General features: G+C 41.9%; 1 protein-coding gene across 29 annotated transcripts in view; it reads right to left on the bottom strand.

Annotated features, from left to right (window-relative positions):
* LOC116385427 (receptor-type tyrosine-protein phosphatase delta) overlaps positions 1–6,968 on the bottom strand; it is a 327,744-nt gene extending 320,776 nt beyond the window's left edge. For 12 of the 29 annotated variants that reach the window (XM_031850888.1, XM_031850897.1, XM_031850902.1 and 9 more), the window contains exons 1-3: positions 6,811–6,968; positions 6,534–6,646; positions 6,359–6,394 (exon numbers count right to left, since the gene is read on the bottom strand). The gene's annotated coding sequence lies outside the window, so the exon portion shown is untranslated. The remainder of the gene's footprint in view (positions 1–6,358; positions 6,395–6,533; positions 6,647–6,810) is intronic. The other 17 variants (XM_031850900.1, XM_031850901.1, XM_031850905.1 and 14 more) reach the window with 5 other exon arrangements.
* Between the last annotated feature and the right edge of the window lie 19,318 nt (positions 6,969–26,286).

Genomic DNA, 26,286 nt, shown 5'->3' with positions numbered 1-26,286 from the left:
GGTAAAAGAAATGCTGTTCAAAGTGACCTCCAAGTGACTACTGGAATGGCTTTAAAGGTATGAATGTAAACATAATAGTGTGAATCTAAAAGCTGCTGGGGGAAAAAACAAGAGATTGCTGTATCTGCAGGTAAAACTAAGCTCAGGCTTCATCAAAAATATTCCTGTCAGGAACATTTTTGCCAGCCTTCCTCTTTTTCTCATTACTGACCTGAAAGCATCACTTAAAAAAAAAACGAGACAGGAAAGTGTCTGGAATTCTAAGCATCCCTGGCATGAAGAAAGAAAGAATGAATGTTATCTTGAGGTCAGAGGCGGCCGATCTGACTATGAATACAACAAACATTCGGGTTCACTTTCCTTTTCTGCTACTTTATTTTTTTTCCCAAACCCTTTGATTCGCTCTACCCTTTCCCATGGTGGAAGTCCCTTGGATAGCAACTGAGTAGGTCTAATTGATTTATCTTGTTCATGTCGGTTAGAGGCAGCGGCATCGAACTGTGCAGAGTACCCTGGCTCCAGCTTGCCTGCGTTATTCCTTTCTGTTTTCTTTTTTGCCTCCATGTCACAGTAGACTTTAATGCCAACCCTCAACATACCCGTGCCCTCTTCAATCTTCCGGGGTAGCCAGATAGCAGAGGAGTAACACGGCAAAAGCATGTTTGGAGTTTTTTTTTTTTAAATCCACACCACGGTGCAGTGCATGTGGCTGACAAAAAGGTCAGGATGTAAGATCACGTTGGCATTTGCTCTCTAGGAACAAGTCCTTATCCCCTTGATCCAAAGAACCACCATGTTAGCTGTGCTAACATGCAAGGAGGAAATATGATACTGTGCATACATGTACAGCAATCCAATGGAACAGAATTGCACTTTTGTCACAAACGAATATTTATTTGAGTTTGTCATATAGCTTTTAATTCAGCTTTATAGCCTATGTAAAGCTGCAGTTAGTGTAGCTGTATAATGCTGTACAGATGTTCATGATATTGTGTCCAGCTCAGTGTACATGGCTATTAGTTCAGACAGGGATTCTGGCTCTGGGCAGCACATTCATAACATCCTGCTCTTGTCTGCGTCTTTCGTCATTTTGTATCCTTCAGTTTTGTGAGTTCCTGTCATGTCAGAGCGGGGAGAAAGCAACGCCGTTTTTGTTTTTTCCCAAGTTCAACCTCACATTACGGACACAGGTTTTCTTGAGGCAATAACAATGCAGAAAGCCAAGCAGAGAAGGGAAACATCCACCACAGCCTTCACCGCTGAGATGAATTTCAAATACTGCATCACTGAGCCTGGGTTACAACTCCTGCTGCTGTGAGAGTGAAGTTAGGTAACAGGGAATAATAGCCTACTGTAGACTATAGCACAGCCATATTTTTGGTGACTTTGTCATGGCTTCAAGGTACAGACAGCTAGACAAAAGCATGTGCACTAATGAAATCAATATCTCACTGATGCAACAATCATACATGACAATGTACAGGACACTCAGCAAGGCTACTGCACAGCAGACCAACATCCTATTATTCATTCAAATGTCATCGGGATGTATTTAAATTTAATTTTTACCCGACAAATATTATTGTATTTGCCCTGCAGTGTTGCTTTGCATGCTGTGCAGAGTAAGAGCGTGATGGTAATTTAAACCGCGCAGTTGACAATCATGAAATATTGTGACATTTTTATCACCAGTGGTGCAAGAAAGGCCAGGAAAGCTTTGTTGACAATATGCTCCGGATCAAATGATGTGATCGTGCGGACATTTGAAGTAATGTTGCTCTGTCTCTACCTCTCTCTGTGGACAGAGCTGCCACTCCTCTCCTGTCCTGTCCTCTCCAGGCAGCTAGGTCTCTATGGCCAGTTTGTAGTTAATGTATTTCTCTGTTTTGGATCAGTCACGGTGGTCAGATGGTTTCCCACCGTGTACTGTCTGTTTACATCCAAATAGCATTGAATTGGGTTTTGAGATGTGTGGGAGATGTCCAATAGTTAATGCAATTTTTTTTTTTCTTTAGCTATAATTAGGTTGGGCCAGATTGTGAGAGGGCTGTCCCGAGGCTGTGTGCAGTTAGAGGAGGTGAGCCTCAGGGCCAGCTGGCTGAGGTTCTCCTCTTTGGTTTTGTAATGGTAAGAGTTAGGGTCACTTGTTTTCAGGTGGTTGTTGAACTTGATTTGTTCTCTTTTGTATCCTATTTAAAAGGACAAATTGACCTAGATCAGCTCGCCTTCCGTTGGTGATGGTGTTCCTGTAGACTCTGAGAATGCTCTTTCAAATCTCAGTGTGTAGGTTCGATTAAGTCTTCGTACCATCTCTCATAATGAGATTATTAAGAAAACAACCAAGGTACAATTCATAAAATCAAGAAAGTAGCAGAACACAATGAACCCTTGTTCTGTGTGTGTGTGTTTCAGAGACTGGAATGTGTGTCGATGTCGTCAAAGTTATGTATAGTACATTAGTCGGGTTTTAAAAACCAGATAAATTATTCTCATTATTTCTCAGGTTCCACTGGCTGTCCTTTTTTTGGACATTTTGCTGGAATCATCTCACATTTAAGCATCTCTCTCTCAATATTACACTTTTTTTATCACTTTTAAGCATAACTATGTGACTTTTGAAGGACAAAATACTTCCTTCTTTCTCTTACAAGATAAAATAAAATGTTGAATTACACTCTGAGTTCGTTCAATGACTTCATTATTCCAGAGTTTAGTAATAGTTAAATAGTGCTGCTCTCATACGAATGGTTGTAGCTGATCAATCATCCCAACCAACGCCAATTGAAATATTCCTAATTGTTGTGAACCTTTAAATTGCAACATAAAAAAATGTAATTCAACTGACTAATTTTACATTTCTGTTGACCTAATAGGATATCAACTTGCGTACATTTATTTAATTTAAGCTTATTGTTGATTCACCTCTAACCCGGAGAAAGACTTGCAGTGGTGTTGCTATTCAGCCACCAACATGGTTAACATTTAATGCATAAATTGAAAACACACTGTGAAAGGTTTAAGTTCCAACTCGAAAAATACAGTTTTCATTGTTTACTGAGGTAATAAATCAAGTGAGAAGTAGGGTCATTTTCTCATAGACTACTATAGAATCAAAGTTCGTTTTCAAATCAAGGGAGTTGCCCCCTGCTGGCTATTAGAAAGAATGCAAGTTTAAGGCACTTCCGCATTGGCTTTACCTTTCAGACCCATAGGTTGCTGCCTGATCTATCTCAGTTACATAACATGAGCAATTTGCAAAGGTTCACCTTCCAACTGTATCATCTACATCATGCTTAATAGCATTGATGTCTCCAACAAAAGGCAAAAGTTGTTGTTAAAGAACTTAATGAGAGTCTGATTTATGACTGGAGCCAAGTGTCTGATAAATAAACAGCACAAGTGAGCGGGTTTCATCTCACGCAGCATTTTCTAACCAACAGCTATAAAAAATACATTGTATTTAAGGTTGTGTCTGTGTGTGTGTGTGTGCATAAGTGTGTTGAAGCAAATTCAATTTATCATTCATCGCTGTAACCGTATACAGTATTTGCATGAAATGGCTGATGAGTTGCATGTACATCCACCAAATTCAAAATCTCCAAACACTTAATGTCTGGACAACACACACATTGTCTTAAGATGAATACTACACACCTGATTCATTCACAGGTCACTGAACACATCTGTCGTTACGCAACGCGCATGTTTGCGCAGCTTTCCGAGGAGTGATATGTATCACCCTACCACTCTCTTCCAATCACAATTAGCTGTCATCTTGTGCCATGCTTGGCTTCACGGGATGAGAAACTTTGGCGACTAATGCGTCAGCTAGCACAAAATGAAGCCCGCCTCATCCGAGAGCATTAAGATGTGGATAACTAAATAAAACATGCCACCATGAGAGGAGAGGTAATGTGACAGTGGGATTTTTCTTTTTTTTTCTGCTTTCATGGTGGCAGGCGCACACATTTTATTTTGGGATGAATCAATATGTCCTAAAGACGCCTGCGTCAGGTGTATCTAATTATCTGACAGCGCGTCCTCATTATATAACGGCCCCTGGGAGTCAGCTACTCGGCTTGCCAAGCCTTGGACCGCAAACAAGGTGTATCTCATAGTAAAAACGCAGGGAAAGTACGGCTGCTACTCTTTCATATAGGTGTTCTGCTTTCAATTGGGCAATATTTGCGCTCTTCTTATACTGTATTCCTGAGAAATCATTGTATGAATACAGTAGTTTCAACAAGGTGTGCATTGTGCGACAAACATGTATCTATACGGTAAGACCGTCTGAGAAATGTGCATTGCAAGAAGAAAAAAAAAAGCTATAAATTAATTAGCAGCTGTTATGACAGCCCCTTGCCATCTCTGCCATGCCCCGATTATGTCACCTGGAGGAAGTTTATAAACCATAATTACAGTTTACTCCTGTTTCTCTCCGGGGAGGTGCAGCAGGCAGAGGAAAACCGGGTGTGTTGTCAACACAGCCGCACTAGAGCGACCAGTATTAAGGCGTAATTAATGGGAGGAAAAGATTTGCAGAAATGCGACTATCTAACTGGCAGCGCTGGCTGTGGCTGTCAGGGTCACTGTGGAGGAGCTTGTGCAACTGTGAGAAAGCAGACCTGTCTCTCCCGCTCTCTACTTCCAGCTGCTGCTCAAATCCCATCCAGCGGTGATTGATGTGAGCCTGGCGAGTAGCTTTTGGGAGCATCACTCAGAAGGAAGACAGAGGGAAATTGCAGAATTTGTGTTTGTAAAATGGTGCTGGGTGAAGGATGGCAAGGGGTGTTCTTACCTGTGACTAATTCTTATAAGCTTTGCAAGAAATGTACTGCCTGACAGCAAATGATTATAATCCACTGTTGTGCTCAAACCTGTCTTTACACACCGGGATAACGAGCCTAAAGGACTGCTGTATTTCAACATGTCGGCATGTTGCATGTAATCATTGGTACACAATCAGATTTTGAATGATGTCCACAGTGTTTCTATATTCCATAGTGCCTTGCAATTTTAAGCAAGAAACTCACAAGCATAGATAGATAGAAGCATCCCGAATAATTTCAGCAGCATCAGCAAATCTCTAACCCCAGGGTGACATTAGTGAAGCAATGCTAAATCCGGTCCAAAAAGGATACCCACATCACAAAACAACTTTAACCCACAATGAGCATCATATCAAAACAAATGAAGTGTACTTTTGAGCCATGTGAGGGTGTTCTTAGTTGTTAAATCCTAAGTGCCCTCATGTCCTAGTTTCCTGTCCATTTAGTTCTTCTTGAAATGCAACTGTAGCCTATCTCTTGCACTGCCTCATGACCGGCAGACCGTAATGCTATTACCTCTCCTGAATGGCCACGCTCACTTAGCCCTCTGTCACTCTACTCATGCCAGGGAAGACACATCGCTCTGACTGTGTGAGCTGCCCTTGCCCTCATTTGCGGTTGCCTCTCCTCGGCGTGCCTTGCTACAACATACTGAGGCACACAAACTTTTCAGTTCATTATCCTGCCTTTTAGAGGTTTTTTTCTGTTCAGGCTTCAAAGTATGACTGGAATATGGCGGGTAATTGGCTATGTATGAATCACTTGTCAGCAGTAGTCTGACAAATACGCAGATGAAGGGTTGTATAAATCATGTTTTTTGGTAACTTCCAAATATAACTGGCACCAATAGGGGAAAAAACATGGTCCTCTGCTGACACCCTTACTGCGCATGATCCGATGTCAATCACCAGTGAAATCTGTCATGAACGCCTGTCAGATAACAGCAACGAAATGGGTAAACCGGGTGAGTCACAGCCCGCCCACCGTCTACATCACCTGAGTCAGGAACAGGCACGCACGCACGCGCGCGCACATACGTCCAAAGACAAAACCATTCAAAAATGTGTCGGCTGTCAGGACCAAACATCGAAGCAAACTTTCTCAGCACGTCCCACAACTAACGCACGGAATATCTCAGAAATGGTTGCGTGCGTGCGCGCGCGTGCATCCTCTATATTTGAAAGCGGGGCAGAGCATCGTTTGGGGGCAAATATGCCTCTGTGGTTTGAGCGTAGTTTGTGTTATAAATGATGACGTTGAAAACAAATCTGTGAATATCTCGCCACCATCTGGAGTGTAACGGCGAGCGGCAGACCGGTGCATGTTGAGCGCTACATGAACCATAACGCAGCTTGAAGATATGCAAAAATATGCGCCCCGGGAAACGACTCACATCGCGGCACGACACACAACTTGGAGTGGACGCCAGATCGACACTTAATTCCACACATCAGAAACACGAAGAGCAGCTTTCAACTGCAAATCACAATTAGAAGATGCAGGGGGGAAAAAAAGTCTATCCTACTTACTATATACCCAGGCGGTAGAATGCAAAGCCCCGGTAACTGTAATTAAAATAGAAGAATGGGAAAATGAACGATACGCTTGTTTCATTTTTTTTTCATTAAAAGTGAACTCAGTATGGTAAATAGCCGCATGCATTTCAAACCATGAAGCTTTTTGGATAGCGAAAGGTCCACTTACCGGGGCTGCCCGAATAAATTCCTTAGGAAATTCCAGAGGAGTCCGTTCTTCCTTCTCTCAAAGTCAGAAAACAGCAATGCTTTTCTTATTCCAAAAACAGGCCCGTGGTTGAACTGAAAGAGAGAAGAGACCAAAACAGCCACAACAAATTCCATTAGAACTGGGAGTCCCCCCACCACCACCACCACCACCCAAAAAGTGTTGACATAACATCTGTGAAGAGCAGCAAACAAAAAAAGGCAACTCGTAACAAATTGGCGGAATGGACAGATGGTACCTGCTCTCTTTATCACTGTCGACAAAGACAATGAAAGCGGCAATAAGACGGGCAGAAAACTGAGAGAGCTGAGCTTTTCTTAGGAAACGCAGCCCCAGCGTGCTGTCAGATTACACCAGCGCGCTCACACACACACACACACACACACACTCACGGCTCCTGGCAACGGCTGGAGAGGGAGAGAGAGGGAGGGAGGGGGAAGTAAGAGACCGGGATGGCAGGGATGCTGCGCTCAAAGCTGCACTTCTCGGGCCAGCCGCATGATGGCCAGCTAGAGGGGCAGCTGACAGTGGGATTTTCACATTTCCCACCATGGCGAATTTAACAGTCAGAGGGCAACGTCAATGAGGTGCTGAAGGCCGACATCCTCATTATGATATTTTAAACAATCTTAATATTAATGTTGGGGGGAAGAAACAGCATCTGCTATCAGTTGCTACAGTACAATTATCATTATTTATTAGGCTACTGTCTGCACCTGGCAGCTTGCACATTGATGGCTCTGAATGGCTGGCAGCTCGTTTAATGGCCCGGCACTCCAACTTTACTTGAGTACTTCCATTTGATGCTATTTTATATATTTCTACTCTGCTACAGTCAGAGGGGAAATGTACTTTTTAGTCACCTTACGCAGCAGACTATGAAATGGTTAAAATTAGCTCAACCTCGACCAAAAACAACCGTAAAATGCATATGTAGACATTAATGTTTCAGTAACAATAATCGAACAATATTCTCTGGGGTATTTTTTGTGAATTAAGAGTACTTTAAATTATGATACTTTATGTATTTTTTTCTTATTATACTTGTGTACCTTTGCTGAAGTGACACTTTGTGTATTGGTATTTTTATTTAAGTAAAGGATTTGAATATGTCCTCCACCAGTGACCTCGTATAGGAACTACTGCATAGCCTACATTGACATTACTGGAGTGTTTTAGGTTTCAGTACATAACTTGGAGACGTTTTGTGGTGATTTTACTTGCCATAGCAGGGAAAGCACAGGTGTAACTAACAACACTAATGTATCAGAGAGTCCCAATGACTCATCATGACAATGGGAATTGCTTTCTGTCACTAATTACATGTGTGTGTGTGACGCGCTAAATGTCCGCTGTGAAAAAGGTATATTGAACCTCCAACTGGTCAGATGGAAAAATTGGTTTCCTGAAATAAAAATTTCAAGCAAAATGTTTCTGCTTGTTGTTGTCTGTATTAATGTAGCTGGTATGTGTTTGTATGCTAATATCTGTCAGTTGCGAGCATGAGGTTGATGCTGTGGGATGTTTTGATGACCAAAATGGTGCTAATTTATGTGATTTTATACAGTCGTGCTGTGTTTTCTGTACTGCTATTTCTGTGTAGTTGCCACTGGTTCACATGGCAAAAAAAAAAAAGGAAGTGTCTGGTTTTGGGAGTTCAACTGAGGTTACAATTTATGCAGTATACGGCTTTTTCACAGAGGACATTTTGACATGTCACAGTAAGGGGAAAGCCTGAATTCCATTTAGCTGCTTGAGTTTCAGGATCCTGCAGCTGAGCATGCTGGCTCACTGTCACATGGGACGCTTGAATGCAATCATCGCTGATGTTATTAGTAACACCTGTGCGTTTCATATTGATTGAGTACATTTCAGGATGGGACCAGTTTCTTTGAGTGCAGTTGCAGACTGTTTTTAGGCATTCATCACAGAATTGCCAGTTATAATAACTGTCCTTTTTAGTTGTGTTAGAAGGCCTTTTGAACAATAGAATGAATCACCTTATTAGTTGACAGATGCATAAACAATGTTTACCAAGATGTATGAGGTGATGGAATAAGCTGTAGTACTTGCAGATGGGATGGTATAGGGGAGATGAGTTGAAGATAAATTGTCGGGCAGGAAAATGCACAAATTAAAAAATTTAAGACTTATCTTAACTTATTTTCCAGCACAGAGGACAGAATTACAGTATACACTTAATATCAGGAGTGTGTGGTCACACATGCAGGGATTTTGAGCTGCTGATTGGGCCACTGACGGTCTTCCAGGTGTGCGTTATTTTCAAACTATTCACGGGATCGTGTGTCAGACTCCTGCTGAGAAACTCCTTGATCGAAGAAGAAATCAACGGCGATTTGGAAATGTCCTTTCATAAGCGCATAGGCTATTCATTGTGTTATACCATATAGGTTTAAAAATGTGACGAGATGTACGGCGTTGGTTTACTTCGTCAGGAGGAGAACGCTCATCAACCAAGATGACTCTCAGGTGCGTGAGTTGTCAGGTCCAGACCGGCGAGGAGACGCCATATAAGGTAAGACTGCTGACACTGTAAATGTTTTTGGCTGTTATGTGCATTTTGTGCTTTTGGTTGAAGTTTATTATTTTGCCAGCAGGCTTTGATATAGGCGGCAGATTGGTGTCTTTGGATTGAAAATACGTGATTTCCTTTAAAGAGATATCCTTTACGTGTATGGACAACTTTTGGTGGAGACCTTTGCTCTAGACTTGTGGCACACTGTATGTCAGATGCTGTTGCTGGCTGCCTTCAGATGTTGACATTACTGATGATGCTACTGTTGGCATGTGAGCATGTTATGCTGCTGTTTTTATCCCTTCACCATGCTGCTAAATAAATAAGGAAATAATGCTTGCCCCATTCGTTGAACTGTCCTTATCATCACCATATCTCATGTATTTGAGTGAGCTCAGAGAAAGAGAGAGTCTGCAGCAGGGCTAACAGTTGGGCATCCATTAATGTTGCACAGAGCTCCATTTGTACCTATAACTGTTCTGGTCTGGGGTAACCCTTGAGTTCATGAGCAGATGTCCACTGAGAGACAGTCCCTGTGGGGACATGAGTCACTGGATGGAACTTCCTCACACATCCTCCATCCATCGTCTTCTGTACAGCTGCCCAGAGAATGGGGCCTTGAATGGGACTTTCAGCAGATTTTGCTCAGAAGGACAGTATTGCACTTTGCAATGCTGTTACCGTATTCCTGATGTGCAGAGGACGATTATTTCACCCCCTTTAGTTTATGTAAGTTTGTTCTGTGATTGTTCACCTGTTGTTGCAGACATGGCCTGTGTAATCCAACACCATTGGCCAGTGGGACGTGGCACGCAATAGCTTAGTAATTGACAAGAATTGGGGAAGCATCACTCGCTAATCTTGCATGTGCCACTGTGAAAGACTTATCTATGCTAATGTGAGCTGTCCATGCCTATTTGTGATTGATTATTTCTTAGAAGAAAAAAAGACTTTGAGCACAACCTCTGTGGATAAAATACAGCAACTCTTTTGGTCTGCATGGCACAAAAAGGGAACGATACACCAAACATAAGTTTTACCTCTTGATTGTTAGTGCATTAAAGAAGCTGCAGAGGTTCCACCTTGTCCAGGTGGCAAATGCCCTGTACTGACTTTGAGATGGCAGTTTGGTGACGAGGACGCTGCTAAGGTGTGCGGGGTCAGCAGCAAGCTTGCCAGCTTTTCTCTGTTTTTGATTAATGGCAGTTTACGGCAGGCACTTGCCTACAACTCTTTTGTCTTACACACTGTCCTTCCTGTCAGGAAATTGGTCACCTATACATGTGTGTTGAAAGAAAGCTGAGTTTAGTTTACTGGAGAGCAATTTGTGTTCAAGGAGGAACTGGAATCCTCAAATGTGATGCCAAAGTCAAGCCGTTATTGGCTCAACTGTGTGCCCTCTGATGTCAATGTATAGCGGGGTAAAGAAGAAGGTTGAAATTATTTCAGGGAGTTGTTAAAGGTTGTAGACCTTACTCAGGCCGCTTGCTTGCTGTGAGTTGAAACCGACAAAAGAATTAGACTGTACTTTGAAATAACATTGCATGTCTCTGTCTTGCCTCATCTTACTCACACACACCGCTTTGCCATGGAATTGTTTTGACTGGAGCGAACATTTGGTATTTTTGTACGACTTTATTCTTCATTTTAATTCTGGTCAAGGACATTCAAGTACATGTTTCCTATGTGAGAATGAGCTGCCAGACAAGGCAATTCAATGTGAATCAGCTTCATTCCTTATCTAATGTATGTCTACAAATCATTCCAAGTGTTACATAGTGCTACACCCTTTGTCCTATAAACTAACAACTGAAATGCTAAGGCTAGACTTGTCACCTGTCAGTGTCAGATCATCCATTGGCTAAGGGCGGTTGGTGTAACCTTTCTATCGATCGCCCAAGGTTGTGCTCTCTATGCAGGAGAGCTGCATTACAGAAGTGTTCTTGACCTTTTGTGGATGTGTCATGACTTGTGAACAATTCATTACCTGAGCATGCCAAGACCCCCTATAGTGTCACCTGTTAATTGTGATTTTTGCTCTTTACCAGTGGCAGTGATTGGCTATCACTGAGGGCCAAAGAGAAGGAAAAAGTACACATCACACCGTGCAGACAATATTTATTTGAAGCTATTTTGCATCTACTGGTTGAGATACAGAGTGCACAGCTCTCTGAGCTTTTCCAATGTCAACATAACTGCATGCTTATATGAAATTTCCCATCACATTAGTTCATTCTGTGAATGAATACATTAACATTGGTGAACCTTTTTTATACACATTCAACAATAATATATAAGGTTATCTATTAATCTATCTATTAATTTCAGTTTCTAGGGTTAAAGCTCACATATTATTTATTATTTTAATCACCATCAGGATCAGTGTGTCTTACAATCTGACTACATGTACAACCACAGGCAAAGTGACTCTGAAGGCATGATATTGAAATACCAGTAAAACCGAGTGAGGATGAAAGCAGTGGGATTCCACTGTGTGAGTCCTTTTTGGCTCACTATTCGATTGGGCAAAACTGCATGGCTGGAGTTCTGCCAAGGACGCAATATAAATAAAAGTTGAGTGGGTGAAGCTATGCTCAGTGCTTTGTATCTGATATTCACTTTGGATCACACAGAAGTAAGGTGATATTCATGAGTCATTGTATTATTCTGGGAGACCGGAATTATTTTGAACGTTCTCTTGCTCATACCCATTTCAAGAGGCGCAGTTCCGTGACTCCGCGGCTCTTTAGTGCCTCTTGTGATCACTGCTGGATTATAGGACAGAGCAGATTTGCATATTTTTCTTGTTCCATGCATTCGTTTGTCGATTTTCAATATGCCACACTCCACTGTACAGTGTGCTCTGATTTATTCAGAACCCTTTTGATTATATGTTGATGTATAGTAGAGAATGAGATGGAATAAGAAGGCTAGAGGGAGGAAAGGCAGAGATGGCGGCGTATACTCACCCCTGTGGCGGTATCATTGACTCTTTAGATTACAGAGCTAAGCTCACGCTGGTCTTGCTTTTGGTGAGAATGATGAGAAAAGCTTGGAGATCGGTTGGCAATGTGCCATGCCACAGCAACAGCACAAATCCCTCTATGTTTTTCTCTGTTTTCACAAACATGTCCATTCCAACAAAAAATTTTGCGCTGACAGCTGAGTTTGGGGGGCGAGCACCAATGTGAACTCGCCTGTCACAAACAATTATATTGGACTGAAGTTCCCCCTCAGAGGTCACATCTCCTGAGGCTGAAACTGAAAGTGATGGAGAACAGTGACATAATCATTCAAAAGCCCAAGTCCTCAAGCTTGAATATCAGCTTCATGGTGGCCTAACCACAGCTATGCTGCCCACACTGCCACTGTACAGTAGTTACAACTTTAAACTTTAAGATGCGCACTATTGTCTTGGGGTTGAGGTCGCATGTACATGAAGGCATGCTGGCTTGGTGAATTTTAGAGTTTCAGTTAAGTGTCAGCTCCTCTTTGACTAATCGCAACCGGGAGTGGTTTAAAATATGAGAGGATGGAGGTTTCCGTTTGTTCAAATTGGACTGGTATTTTGGAGACGGTCATCTTCAAAATTCATCTTCATCTTTCGAACCCGATAGAATATCCGTAGCCAACACAATAAGAGTCATGATACATCTTGGGATATTGACATCCTAAAGACATTGTCAGTTATGCTGCAGATTAAACAATGTTTTGCTGGAGGATGGCATACATCTACACCAATTAGATAACCAGAGTCTTGGTTGCTGTCGCATATTAGTCCCTCCCTGGTTTCCCTCCGTCTCTTTGACTCATTAAGGGCTGCTCGATGCACGTTAACCCCTTCACAGGAGCTTACCGGTGACAAGGGACTGACAAAGGAAAAGTGTTTTCCAGCCCAGTTATTTTTTCTCCGACATTTGCACATTTAGAAGTCACAGTTGACCAAGCATTGTTAGCAGTGGCTTAATGAGTTGGGATTACCCATAGGCCTTGCCACAAAATGTTTACATGCTGTGTAATCTGAACCAAGCTACACTGTGCAAGGAACTCCCAAACCCAATGACGTAATGAAACGGCCTGTTTAAGCAGTACAGTTGATTTTTGTCATGATATAATATAATTAATATTCCAAATGCATCAAGTTAACCACTACTCTGAAAAAGGATGAGCCTGTGTCTTGCTATGAAGGCCACCCTTATAACAGACAGTGTCCACACCGAGGAGAGTTCATTATGCAGCTATGGCTGACTTCTTTCTTTCGGCCTTGCTTTGGTTGCCTCTGTTGACGTGCATTAGCAGAGCCTCATCTGCTTTAGCATCAAGCACTCCACCGTTAGCTTCCAGGACCAGCTAGATTTCAGTGACTATCTTACCCTGCCAGTAGCAGTGACTTCACTTCCAGAGATTTGCCCCCCTGGTGATACTTAACGGTGCACCTATCAGGATTTTTGGGGCGGATCACCAATCGCTGGAAGCTGTATTGTCCGATCCAATCACTGAGCACTGGTTGTATTTGAAGCCATTTCTCTGCAAAGGTCAACAAGCGTGATTGTGTGTGTGTTTTTTTTGTGTGTCTACTTATCCCTCTTGCTCTCTGTTTAGACACTACTGACATGTGGCATAATGTGTGACATAATGTGGAGTAAGTAGGCAATTTAAAAACGGGATCACAAACGGCAATGATAAGCTATTTCTAATAAATGTGTTGGGTAAACATTGGGCGATATGAAAGTGCATGAGAAAAAGTGTTGGCAAGTATGGAATGCATATTCTCATTTATCCGAATCTGATGATTATATAATATAAGGTTTGTAAAAAAAAATTCAGTGTGTTTAAATGCCAGATTGGCTCGTGTCTCGCAGAAAAAATAGATGAGACAGAGGGTAAAACTGTCGCTGCAGATCGTGAGCTGGCTGCTCCGCATGGGCTATAGGACGAGTTCCAAAGCGAACTCGGCGGAATATAAACCAAAAAAGACAGATACCAACAGCCAAGCTCCTATCTTGGCTAAATATCTCAAAATGTAAACCTCCACAGCCGAAGTTGAGGTTCTTATGGAGGAAGAACAAGCTCAGCTGAAGTCTCACATTCCACTGTGCTCCTGCCGATTAGCTCTGCTTGTGCTGCTGCTGGTTATGTCAGTCCAGTCCGGAAGTCGCTGCAAGCCAATGCCAGATTGTCCCTTCACTGACGTTTGCCTTGCTCAACCATAAAGGTCCATGGGGTGACGTGGTTGATTTGCTGACTCACAGTGATCCCCCCCAGACAGAGATTGAAAAAGCATGAGTGCATACAGGAGTGGCTGACCCAGCATGTGTAAAACCCAGGTGGCAGTCATGTGACTAACTCCACACTCTCCCACCCTCTCCAGCTTGAGGCAGCCACATTTATAGGTTACAAAATAATTATCGGAGTAGTAATTAACACCGTGTTTCTGTTCTGTGAGTCTGCCACTTTTATGATAGTGCAGTTATGCATGATGGTCAAATTAAGCTTGATTTGTTAGTTGGAAGGTCATCATAAAAGTATCTCGAAATGCAGGAGACAGCCTTAGTGAAGACAAAGAGGCCTGTGCATTTACTGAGCAATGGTCTAACGCTGTATGTGGACTAACATCAGCCTACTCAATTATTTAAATGAGACGAGCACGTTAGCAAATTGGGTTCCCAGTGCAAAGTGCCCCAGCATAAAGGAACCTGGCTTAACTTCTGCAGCACTGTTGGCCAGTCAAATACATGCAATCACACATTCCTGTTGGACTACTTAGTATGGCTTACTCCCGTTGAACGGGATAAAACAAACTGGAATTTCTGGATTGTATTCTGTCTTCTTAGTTCAATCTGTACATTGTAGGCTATTACATGTACATGTATTACAGACCCAACACAGCGCTGGTCTGACTTCTCGCTTACAGTACTGCACTTACATATATCGGATGCATTCCACCCATAGTGGCCTTCCCAATAGAACCCTGTCTTACTTTATTGTCTTTACATTCATCCTGTAAATCCTTTAATGAAGTAACTTGTATTATTTGTGTCTAAATTTTAGCTGCTAAAGGAAGTTCAAATACAGACTTCCATACACAGAAAGTGGAATTAAAGTGCAGTTGTAATAGTGACGAGCCAAAAATTCCCAATGATGGCAGCAATTTATGACCTATAAGGATGATGGCATACATTACATAAAACTGGCATACAGTCTGCTTAACAAGTGACTTAGACAGAACTACATAGTAACTCGATCTTATTTAACTTCTAGTTTTCCACATGATGTTCCATGAAAGTCATCGTCCATCCATTATCATCCACTTAATCTAAAAATATCTTATGAATTACAGTAAATGCTTAGGATTCAAAATTGCTTCCAGTCTGTGTGTTCTGTAAATACAAAATGAGCACCTGTGAAGCCCGAGCAGCATTAGAAATCCTTCTTTTTCCTACAGAAGCATGCTGTCACGTGCCAGTCATCCGTGGGTATATGCAACATGCTCTTTTTTTTTTTTTTTTTTTACAAAGCGATTTTCCCTTTCATCCCGACTTTACTGAGGAAAGAAGACGGTTTTGTTTTCCCCCACTCAGCCAAGTGCTTAAAGTGTTTGAGAGAGATAAGGACATCTGCATATTGAATCTTTTCCAACCTTTTTATCCTGCCAGAAACTCCTAGATATCAGGCAGCTCACCTGTTGATAAAAAAGGAGTTTTGCAGTCATTTGCATTTTCGCCCCTCCTTATTTTTGCAGCTGTAAAGGCTGAGATGCAATTTTGAATAGCCTTGTTCAAGCTGAACTCAATTCATACCCAAGTGAGAGCATTTAAAAGAATATCTCAATTATTGATCAATAATTAACACTGCAAGCAGACAATCATTGCAGAAAATGGTATTGAGATAAAAGCATATGACCAATGCTTTAAAAAATGCATCAGAGAAGCAGCATGGCTGGGTGAGTACAGACATAATCAAAACCACTGCTATTCACAAGACAAATTAACCAGAATGGGGTAGAAATGCATATTTAAGCTGCCTCTCTCGCAACTTTGGAGATATTACTTTATCTGATAATCATGACATTGAACAGAAGCTTATATAACATGGTGTTTTTGCCTTTTAATAATAGCTCCCTCTCGCAACCTCATCTTTATTAAAATGATTTCTGCACTGGTACCTAACATTTTGGCACCTTAAGTCATGATAATATTTTAGGAAAAGAGTTGTGTTTCAGCAGTTATTCATTCACCTCGCAAAAAGTCTCATTGCTGCACCAGCTGTTTCAGTGTGCTCACAATTGATTTTCACCCAGAACAAGAACTGCTGCTTTATTGGCATTATGGATTCACTGGACAAGAGCTTACAGACTTAGCTGTGTGGTCTGACACGAAGACTAAAGGAGTGTACTTGTCGTTCTAGGCCTTTTGGTGTACCTGAAATCCAGTGATGTTTGAAGGCATTGATTCCATACATGCGGTGGGATCAATGTGATGATGCCTAACGGTTACAGGAAAGCTACTGGATGTATTGGCACTGCTGTGAGGAATGGTAATAAATAAATATATCAAAACTCATGTTATTTACTAGTCTGGCAACATTCAGAATCACAAATTCCAAGTCTGCATCAGTATAATTCAAAGACCAATGTGCACAATCTGGTGGTTATGTGTTTGTAAAATAATGATTTATTTGCCCCCTAATGGTTCTGAAAGGCTGTATGAATGAAAAGCAACTCTTCTCTCAGTTGCATTGTGAAACAGCTCAGTCGCTTCACGAAACCACTCATTCAACACCCTGGCTTTACCTGGTGGTATGAAAGTGCATGGCTTCATTATTATTCACACACAATCCAGTTTCATGTTTATAATCAGTCAAAATCATAGAGGAGAGTGACGTAGAGGTGATTGTATCCTGTCTGATGTAGTCCTTGTCTAGATGACAGGTTTGGATAAGTGACTCTGATAGTATCAGAGTGATATTGTACTGATACATTCCCACCAAAATGTAAACTAAGAATCCTCCACTTCGGTTTCCACCAACAAATGCTCTATGTGCCCCTTTTTCCACTCTCTGTCTCACCACATTGCTGAACACTAGCGGTCTCCATGATATCGATAGAGCAGCATCTGTGCTCCCCTAACAACCCTAGGTTTGACCAGTGCTCCAATAAGCTTCACCCTTGGGTGCTCAATCCCTTAACTTGGGAGCCACTTTCTTGTGTTACAGCCATGCAGCTCCGCAAACCTTACCTGGTCTTTTTCCTTGGAAAAAGCAAGACTCTAGTAATGTCACAGTAAACGTTGTACTTTTAGTCTAAATTTATACTGAAATGAAATGATGGATGAACTAGATGAGAGATATTTCTTTTAATATTTGGTCTGTAAACACCACACAACTCTGCTATAACATCAACTCAAATGTTTCCTGCGCTTTTATGCTGAATGATAAACATGTAGCTTTTTAGCCTAAGATCTCACAAACTCCTTGAACTCCTTTTTATTATCCTACGCACAGGTTAGATAAGGTATTTACCAGGATTGCTTGCTGTGGATAGCTAGAGGGTGTCCCATAGTGCTAGAGTTGCCTGGATTTTCTGGATTTTGTAAGATATAGTTTGTCTTTGCCATGCACTAGAGCAGACAGAGCCATAAACTAAGACGAGCTTCACCCTTCAAATATCTTGCAGCTGCTCAGCATGACATCTCTCCTTCAATGATGGTGGGCACATCAATTCAACTGTCTCAGGATCTCTTCAGTGTAATCACTCTCACACCACTGACCAAAGTTCTTCTGCAGATCTCAAGTTAGTCTACATGTGCTTTGTGGACTTGGAGAAGGCTTTCGACCGGGTCCCTCGGGGGTTCTTGTGGGGGGTGCTGCGGGAGTATGGGGTGCCGGACCCATTACAACGGGCGATCCGGTCTCTGTACGACTGCAGTATGAGCTGTGTCCGCATTCTCAGCAATAAGTCAGACACGTTCCCGGTGGGTGTTGGCCTCCGCCAGGGCTGCCCTTTGTCTCCGGTCCTGTTCGTGACTTTCATGGACAGGATATCTAGGCGCAGCCTGGGGGTGGAGAACGTCAGGTTCGGGGTCTCGGGATCGCCTCTCTGCTGTTTGCAGATGATGTGGTCCTGTTAGCCTCCTCGGATCGTGACCTCCAGCATTCACTGGGGCGGTTTGCAGCCGAGTGTGAAGTGGCGGGGATGAGAGTTAGCACCTCCAAATCTGAGGCCATGGTGCTCTGCCGGAAACCGGTGGATTGCTCCCTCCAGGTGGGGACGGAGTGCCTACCTCAAGCGAAGGAGTTCAAGTATCTTGGGGTCTTGTTCACGAGTGAGGGTAAGATGGAGCGGGAGATCGACAGACGGATCGGTGCGGCTGCAGCAGTAAAGCAGGCGCTGCACCGGACCGTCTTAGTGAAGAGGGAGCTGGGTCGGAACTCAAAGCTCTCAATTTACCACTCGGTCTACGTTCCTACCCTCACCTATGGTCACGAACTCTGGGTCGTTACCGAAAGGACAAGGTCGCGGTTACAAGCGGCCGAAATGAGCTTCCTCCGTAGGGTGGCCGGGCTCAGCCTTAGAGATCGGGTAAGGAGCTCGGTCATCAGGAGGGAGCTTGGAGTCGAGTCGCTACTCCTTCGCGCCGAAAGGAGTCAGCTGAGGTGGTTCGGGCATCTAATTAGGATGCCTCCTGGACGCCTCCCACTGGAGGTTTTCCAGGCACGTCCAACTGGGAAGAGACCCCGGGGAAGACCCAGAACACGCTGGAGGGATTACATCTCCCAGCTGGCCTGGGAACTCCTCGGGATCCCCCATAATGAGCTGGAACATGTTGCCGGTGAGAGGGAAGTCTGGGTCAGCCTGCTTGGCCTGCTGCCACCGCGACCCGACCCCGGATAAGCGGAGGAAAATGGATGGATGGATGGACATGAATTGATGAACCTGTAGTCGGAATCTATCGCATACTAATTCAATATGAGAACATGAAGCATGAAAAAAACAAATAAATATGTCTGCTGTCCTGTTTTAACAATTTCCAAAAGCTTCCACTCCTCTAAATGAAGAGCTACGGAGTACACTAACTCACTAGGGTGAGAGAACGCAGCAATACAAATTCTAGATGATTAGTTTGATTAACAGGAAGATGCCAGACAAGCGAGTGTCATCAGAGCGACATATGCCACAGAGGTTGGCCACCACAGCAAGAGGCTCTCTTATTAATCGCCTGTCAGATGTGGTTCTTCAGTGTGCCCATGGCAGATGGCCTACAAGGCTTCCTGATGTGGCTCCTTGCTTCACTGTGTGGCACCTTTGAGTAACACGGAGATAATTGTGCTTGGGCATTTAAGTAGTGCATCTGGATGCACAACAACTTTACGGTGTCCAGTTTAAACTAGCTTCTTTTCAATGTCTCATACTTTACATTTAATGAACTGTATATGGTTGTGACTTCCTTTTTATACACAGTACTTCCTGGCAATGTGTTGATGGGGAGTGACATAAAATCCTGTGAAAGACTTGTGCAATGTGCTGACGAGGCCTGTTGGAGAGAACAGATCAATTCAAAGGAAAGACAGTGAAACACAATACATAATTTAATCTGTATATCAATACAAATGTGCCGTTTTAAGACTAAATAATTCAAGAGCTCTTCCACAAATCTGTTAAAATATATATGGTTTCCAGGAATCTTTCCAGTGTCTTTCTAATAGTTGATTTTAGATGTAAACATGAGAAGTCGGGGTTGCAGTCAATCAGTGATGACTGATTGATTTAGATTTTTATCAAAATGCAGCATAAAAAAAGCACGTGAGCATTTGCAAGTTTGTCCTCCTTTCCTTAATTTCCGTATGTACAGACTTAACTGCATAGATATGGAATGTTATGATTCCCATAATACACACATATTCACATGTGTGTGTGTATATATGCATAACCACCAGATTGTGCATGTGTGTATATATATATATATATATATATAGATATATATATATATATATATATATCGCTGCATCTCTCCGCTGATTTAAAGGAACGCTCCACCCCCAGCGCATCTCTCGGTGTTCCCTCCTTTGTCTTGAATCAGAGCATGACGGGAGAAAAAATCCATCCGTCTCACACATGACGAGAGTGAAAAAGATCCTCTCATGCTCCCTGTCAAAATAACCAGAGACATTTGAAATGATACGAGACAGACATTACCAGGATGAAGCGTATTACTCGGTGATATTCCAGAACTGTTGCATCATCTGTAGGCAAAGCCATGTAATGAATTGAATACTAACCTTGTTCATGACAGAAGTATTGCATTGGGTCACACTGTCAATGCAGGGGTAAGTCAGTCCTTTGGAAACCAATCTCTACAAGTTTACACATGTCTGTCCTTCGATTCTAGAGATGGTGAACATAAAGTTACTCTGCTGCACTGAGTAACACTTGTTTTCTTTTAGCACATGGCCTTGGAAACTTCAGCTCACAGGCAGATGTACAACATCCCAGAAACATAGAAACATTCTATGACTGATATTGACACTGATTCCCTATTATCCCCATTGAACCCCTGCCAAATATCACCTGATTTCAGAATTGACCACTCAAGAATATCATAATCTGACATTTGCCATAAAAACATAACCTCTATTTACTTGTGTCAGGCAATGAAGCACCTGCTAGTGTACTAAGCCCTACAAAGCACAACACAACCCTGCTACAAGGAATGAAAAGGTAGTGTTTGTGTGAATCTGGTTAAAATGCCTCGCGCCCCGAGCCATTTTGATAAATTTTCTTTTTTCTGTCAACATCCGAGGTAATAGATCTTGTGTTTTCCTGCCTTTGTTCATTCTCCCTCTACTGCTCTTCAAAGGGAGCGATTTTTTTCCCCATGTTTAATATCTGATGATATTGGTCTGTATGTTGGTGAAAAACTCTTGAGCAATATCTTTTCCAGCCCGCCCTCCACCCCCGCCAACAATCCAATAACATCCCACTAAGTTGGATCTTTGAAGTGACTATATCAACTGACAGAGGCTTGAGGAAGAAAGTTGGATGATGTGTAAGCGCTCATACAGTTTCCTCTATAAGCAATTATATTAGAGAAATGTGTCAAATATCATGTCAGAAGATCAAGCCTTGAACTCCCATCTAGGCTCTGTGACATGACGAACTGTTGATGTTAAGAGTTCACTCTTGCTTGTTAAGAGTTTTGTTTTGTTTTTATTTTCAACCAACTTGCCTTTTTTTTATTGGAATCGCAAAATGAATATATCGTTATGCATATATACTTCATTATTCAAGGTTGTGTTTTGTTCCAGAGACTTTACTGTGCCAAGAGCAGTGTGATCAGCTGAGGCATAGGAAATTAAATCTCCCTTTATTTTTGTCCTCTCCACTCTCTCCCTCACTTGTTCTCTCCGTGTGTGTGTGTGTGTGTGTGTGTGTGTGTGTTTCTCTTTCTCTCGCCAAACATTTACTCTGCTGGGCACACTTTCTGAAGTGTGAACTAAATTATAGATTTGTAATTTCATCTAAACTTGGGGCCAGTAGGCCTTTGGTGAATAGCATGGATATTTTATCACAAATGAAAAAGTAAATAAAACTACAATAACCTAAGGGCCTAATGGAAAAAACATACTTTTTGAGAGAATAAATTAAGGGAATTTTGACCGTAACAAAGTTTCAGTCATTTCCACTGGGTTCAGTCCAAACTAATACAAGCAGGAAGCTGGCACATTTGGCTATATTGTACAAACATCAGGTCGTAACTTAGACCTGTTCCCAAAGGCCCATTTTTTTGCCAAACTACAAACTAAAACCACAGCGCAAAAGGGAAATGTCGCTTAATTTGTTGTCCAACCAGAGACCAAATGCTGCTGATGCATGACTGAATAACTTACCTGTTATCCCATGCTGTGGTCATCTTAAGGTCATTCAGTGGCAGCCAATCAGACGGGTCTTTGTTTCTTTACAAGATTGTGGTCTAAAGGGAAAAGGTAAGAACATTTCCACTCTGAACAACAGTGTTCATGGATTATTTTACAAATTTCTTTGCCTACTGAGAAAGCTCCATGGGTTGTTAGCTAGTCGATGTCACACTACCAGCCTTAATTAGAGCAGAATACGAAAGCAGGTATTAGCATAAAAGATATTTGTAGATGATATGGTTGAGTGTGCATAATGATGATTCCAAGGAGCTTTAGAATGAGGCAGGAAAAAAAGCAGACAGAAGGGCGAGCGGGGTGTGGGGTAGGGTAGGTAAATAGAGAAGAAAAAGATGAAGTGACAAATGGGGGTAAAGTTAGAGTGAGAAATCATCCAGTAAGGGATGCAGGTGTGTGTTCAACCTGATAATGGAGCAATCTGCAATCAAGTTCTGATCATGCTACATCTGTAAACATTTGAATCCATTAATTAGTGTGATTAAAGCATTGTTGACAAATGGAAATGTTAAAGGAGCTGCATGAAATATTCTGAACATTAATATAGCAGCAAATAACTTTTTTCAATGTAAAGCTAGTGTGATGTCTACCTGAGCAGAGAATAAAGTTGCTCTCCCTCTGTTGTTATCTGAGCTTCTCCTTGCTTTATTGACATCTGTGGGCTGGCCGTGTGTGCTTTCACTGCATGCGAGTGTACCCCACTGGCTAGCTCGTGGCTGCTGCTCTGCACCGCTCTCAGCTGAATACACCATCCCGACCGACACCATTGTGGTGGAAGACGTGATTAGTTCACTGTTAAATGTTATCAGTTTGTATTGTTTGAGTGCATAGCAGGAGTTACTTTGTAATAACATTGTAATTAGCATCTTGGTATAGCCATTTTTTCTGAAACCATTCCAAGTTGTGATCAAAGCATCTTCGATCTTTACACGCTTACATTAGATGTAAATCCTGTGGTCCAGATTTGTCCAATATGGATACTGTGGCTGTAATACACGTGGAGAATGCAGTTGTATTTCCAGTGAAGAATGATGGGGGGGGGGGGGGGGGCTTTTCTGTGCCCAGTGATCTAAGTACAAAGAGGCACATCACAGAAGGCAATATATTCCATGTGCTACAAACGGTTAAAGACACAGGCTGTGACTGAATTGCATTACAACAGTCATTATCAGTGAGAAAAAAATGTAACTCTGAGTTTTGTTTATTACAAATGGTTGGATGGTGATGCAAACTGATGAATCTCTCTTTGATTCTGTAATGCTGACACCAAAACTTGACATTTACGGTTGATATCGAGAGATGAAACATTTTCCGCTGTTAAGGTCTATTTTTAGATGTTTGTAAATTTGTGGTTGTGATATCAGAAATATGGAGTTTAGAAATTCTCCTAAATTTAAAGATGCTGAATTCCAAAATCAGAGAATATCTATGATTGAGGAAGTATTTATTAGGAGTCCTTTTTTCTGTCCAAATGTAAGGCCAATATGTTTTCATCCATCCCTCTTTTTAATTGTTTTGTACTTTCTTGTTTATTTCAAACAAATATTGAAAGTATTAGTAATTTCATGAGTTATAACGGATCCACTTCGATATAATAGAAATGTAAAGATGCACATCTCCTGGTCACACTCGATAGACAACATATTCACAAGGAGGTATACATCTGAGACCATTTACAGAGGGTTTGTGCAAGTCTATTTAACAGCATCCTAACATGCTTTTATTGCCCTGTATACACAATACAATCTGTATCAATCCTGCTCTCACCTACCCGCTCGTAATGTTTTATTCCTCCATTTTCATCCAAGCTCCATTTTGAACAACTCCCAGATCGAGGCCCTTTTGTCCACTTGCCAATGAAATATAATTGCGCAGCAAAATATGAGCCCTAGCCCGAGTATTTTCTTGCGTTGGACATCATTTTATCATCCGTATCGCTTTCTTTTTAAGTCCAACTGCTGTTTAACATCCCTTTGGGGTTTTCGGGGACTGGATCGTCTTGCACAGGAACGAGGTCAGCAGAATAGGTGCAGTTAGATGTTAGCCATGGTAAAAAGAGTTCAGTTCCTCTTTCACTCCCTGGAGAATTAAAGAATAGTATCATTTGCATGAGGACAAGAAAAAAAATTGCTCCAGAGTCATTGTGCCCTCAGAGGCCATACAGTCAGGCCAACAGTAGATGAGAACTGCAACAATAACGGGTTCTTTCAAAAAACTTTAACATCTTTTTTGCATTTTTAGAGATGAACAGGAATTTGAGTGACACATTAAATGCTTGTTTTTAGAGCTGACTTGTGTAAATACCAGAGCTCAGTGTGCAACAATTACCCTGAAAAATGTGTCCACCCACCATTTGCCGTGATCAATACCTCAGGGAATTGTGAAAGCCAGACGGCTCCCCGCCCCTGTTCTATATCAACGTATGAATGCATCTATTTTAATGCTTCCCCATATTATTGATTAACTAATCCACTCGGAAGCTTGGCTCTCCTTTTCCCTGGCTCACTGAGTACCATAACTTAATAGATCCCTTTGGGAATAGTATCCACTGAACTGTGAGACAAAATGTCAGGCTGCGATTGGCCCTGTGAAGGCCTGCGTAAATGAGAGGAGCATTGGCACTTGGGTGTATATCCCCGTGTGTTCGAGAAAGTGGGAGGTAGAAAGGCAGCGGAGACGGGAAAGAATAGAGAGGATGATTAGGAAGGGGAGAGTAAGAGACAAAGTAAGGGAGACAGGAATAGATTCTAGAGGTTGAAGGGAGATTTTATCTCTTTTTTTACACTGACTGTCCTCTGCGACCATCTGAAGGTCTTTTGAAGGGTAATGGCCACATGTTGCAATAGAGGGTGTAATTAAAAAGTCCAACCATTAAAGTAATCACGGATGTTTTAACAATCCCACCTTTCTGTCCTACTGTCCAAAACTCCCAAGTCCTCTCCAAAACTCTTATCCCAATGGTTGATTGATCCCTCTCTGTCCTATTTGGTACCACAACTACCTGTTTCAACAAGAATTACATCACACAAAGGCAGTATAGATTGTAGGGGACCTGTACACAAACGGGGGCAGATATTTTTGTCTTCTAGTCAGGGTGGCAGTGGCTACAGGGCAGCCCATATGTCCTTTCGACTTGGCAACCTTCTCCAGCTGTCGTAGGTCTACAACAGGGTGAGCGTCCATAGAGTCACATCTGGATCACCTACAAAATGGAAAGGGGACAAGAAGGAATCCTTACTCAGTGGCAGAAGGCTCTCAATAAGCTCTTCTTCATGTACGGAAAGATGGCAAAACCCATGATGTGTTACTTTAACACATACGGTGAGACCAGCTCACCTATTGAGAAACCTCACCTTGTAGACATGATCTAAATATTTTGGTCAGATCCCAAGCTTTCTAACCATCGGTGAGAAGTTTGACGGCTCAATCAAGAGCTTTACGTTATAGTGCAGCTGTTCCCACTGCAATCTGATACAAAGTGTGCAGTGATGCAAGGCAAGCCCCTAAGCGTCTGCCAAGCTTACCATCCCTTTTACCTTTACTTGTCAATAAGACCCCTAGATACCCAAACTCACTTTAAGATGTTCACTTTTCATCTGGATTGAGAAATAAACTCCAATTTACATCTTGATTCACAGATGCAAACTGCTCTATTGCACATGAGGTCAAAGTCCAATGAAGTTTGCCAATCCAAGGGCACTGTTCTTGAACACAATGCAGCTTTAAAGAGGCCTTTTGTTTAGGGCTATTGTTTTTAGGAATTAATCTTCTGATTATTATTGTTTGGTCCATAAAATGCCAGACAACAGTGAAAAATGCTCTAAGATGATGTCTTCAAATAGCTTTTTTTTGACAACGGATACTAAGTTTATAGACAAGTATAACAGAGACAAACGGCAAATCCTCACATTTGAAAAACGGCAATCAGCGAATGATTTTTCCAAGACTCAAGGCCTGAGATTATTGATTACCAAAATGATTGGCAAATCATTTTCTGTTGATCCACTTGTGAATTATTTTTTCCTACTATTGTTTGCCAAAGGCTATGGACCAGACAAAACTAACACCACAAATGCAGATCAATTATCATTGTATGTAAAGTACTACATTTAGACTGTTTAGTGAACTAAGTACTGGGAACTACGATTTCCCAGTATTTCTTTTTTTGTTTATCAGTAGGAACTGAATACAAATACATTCAAATTCTCAAATGCAGGGATATGTTCACTGCATGTGTTCCACTTTTAAGAT

This window comes from Anarrhichthys ocellatus, unplaced genomic scaffold, assembly GCF_004355925.1.
Source record: "Anarrhichthys ocellatus isolate YVR2014 unplaced genomic scaffold, GSC_Weel_1.0 scaffold11, whole genome shotgun sequence".
NCBI lineage: Eukaryota > Metazoa > Chordata > Actinopteri > Perciformes > Anarhichadidae > Anarrhichthys > Anarrhichthys ocellatus.
Note: the sequence above shows the minus strand (reverse complement) of the source record. Positions and strands in the feature narration are given on the sequence as shown.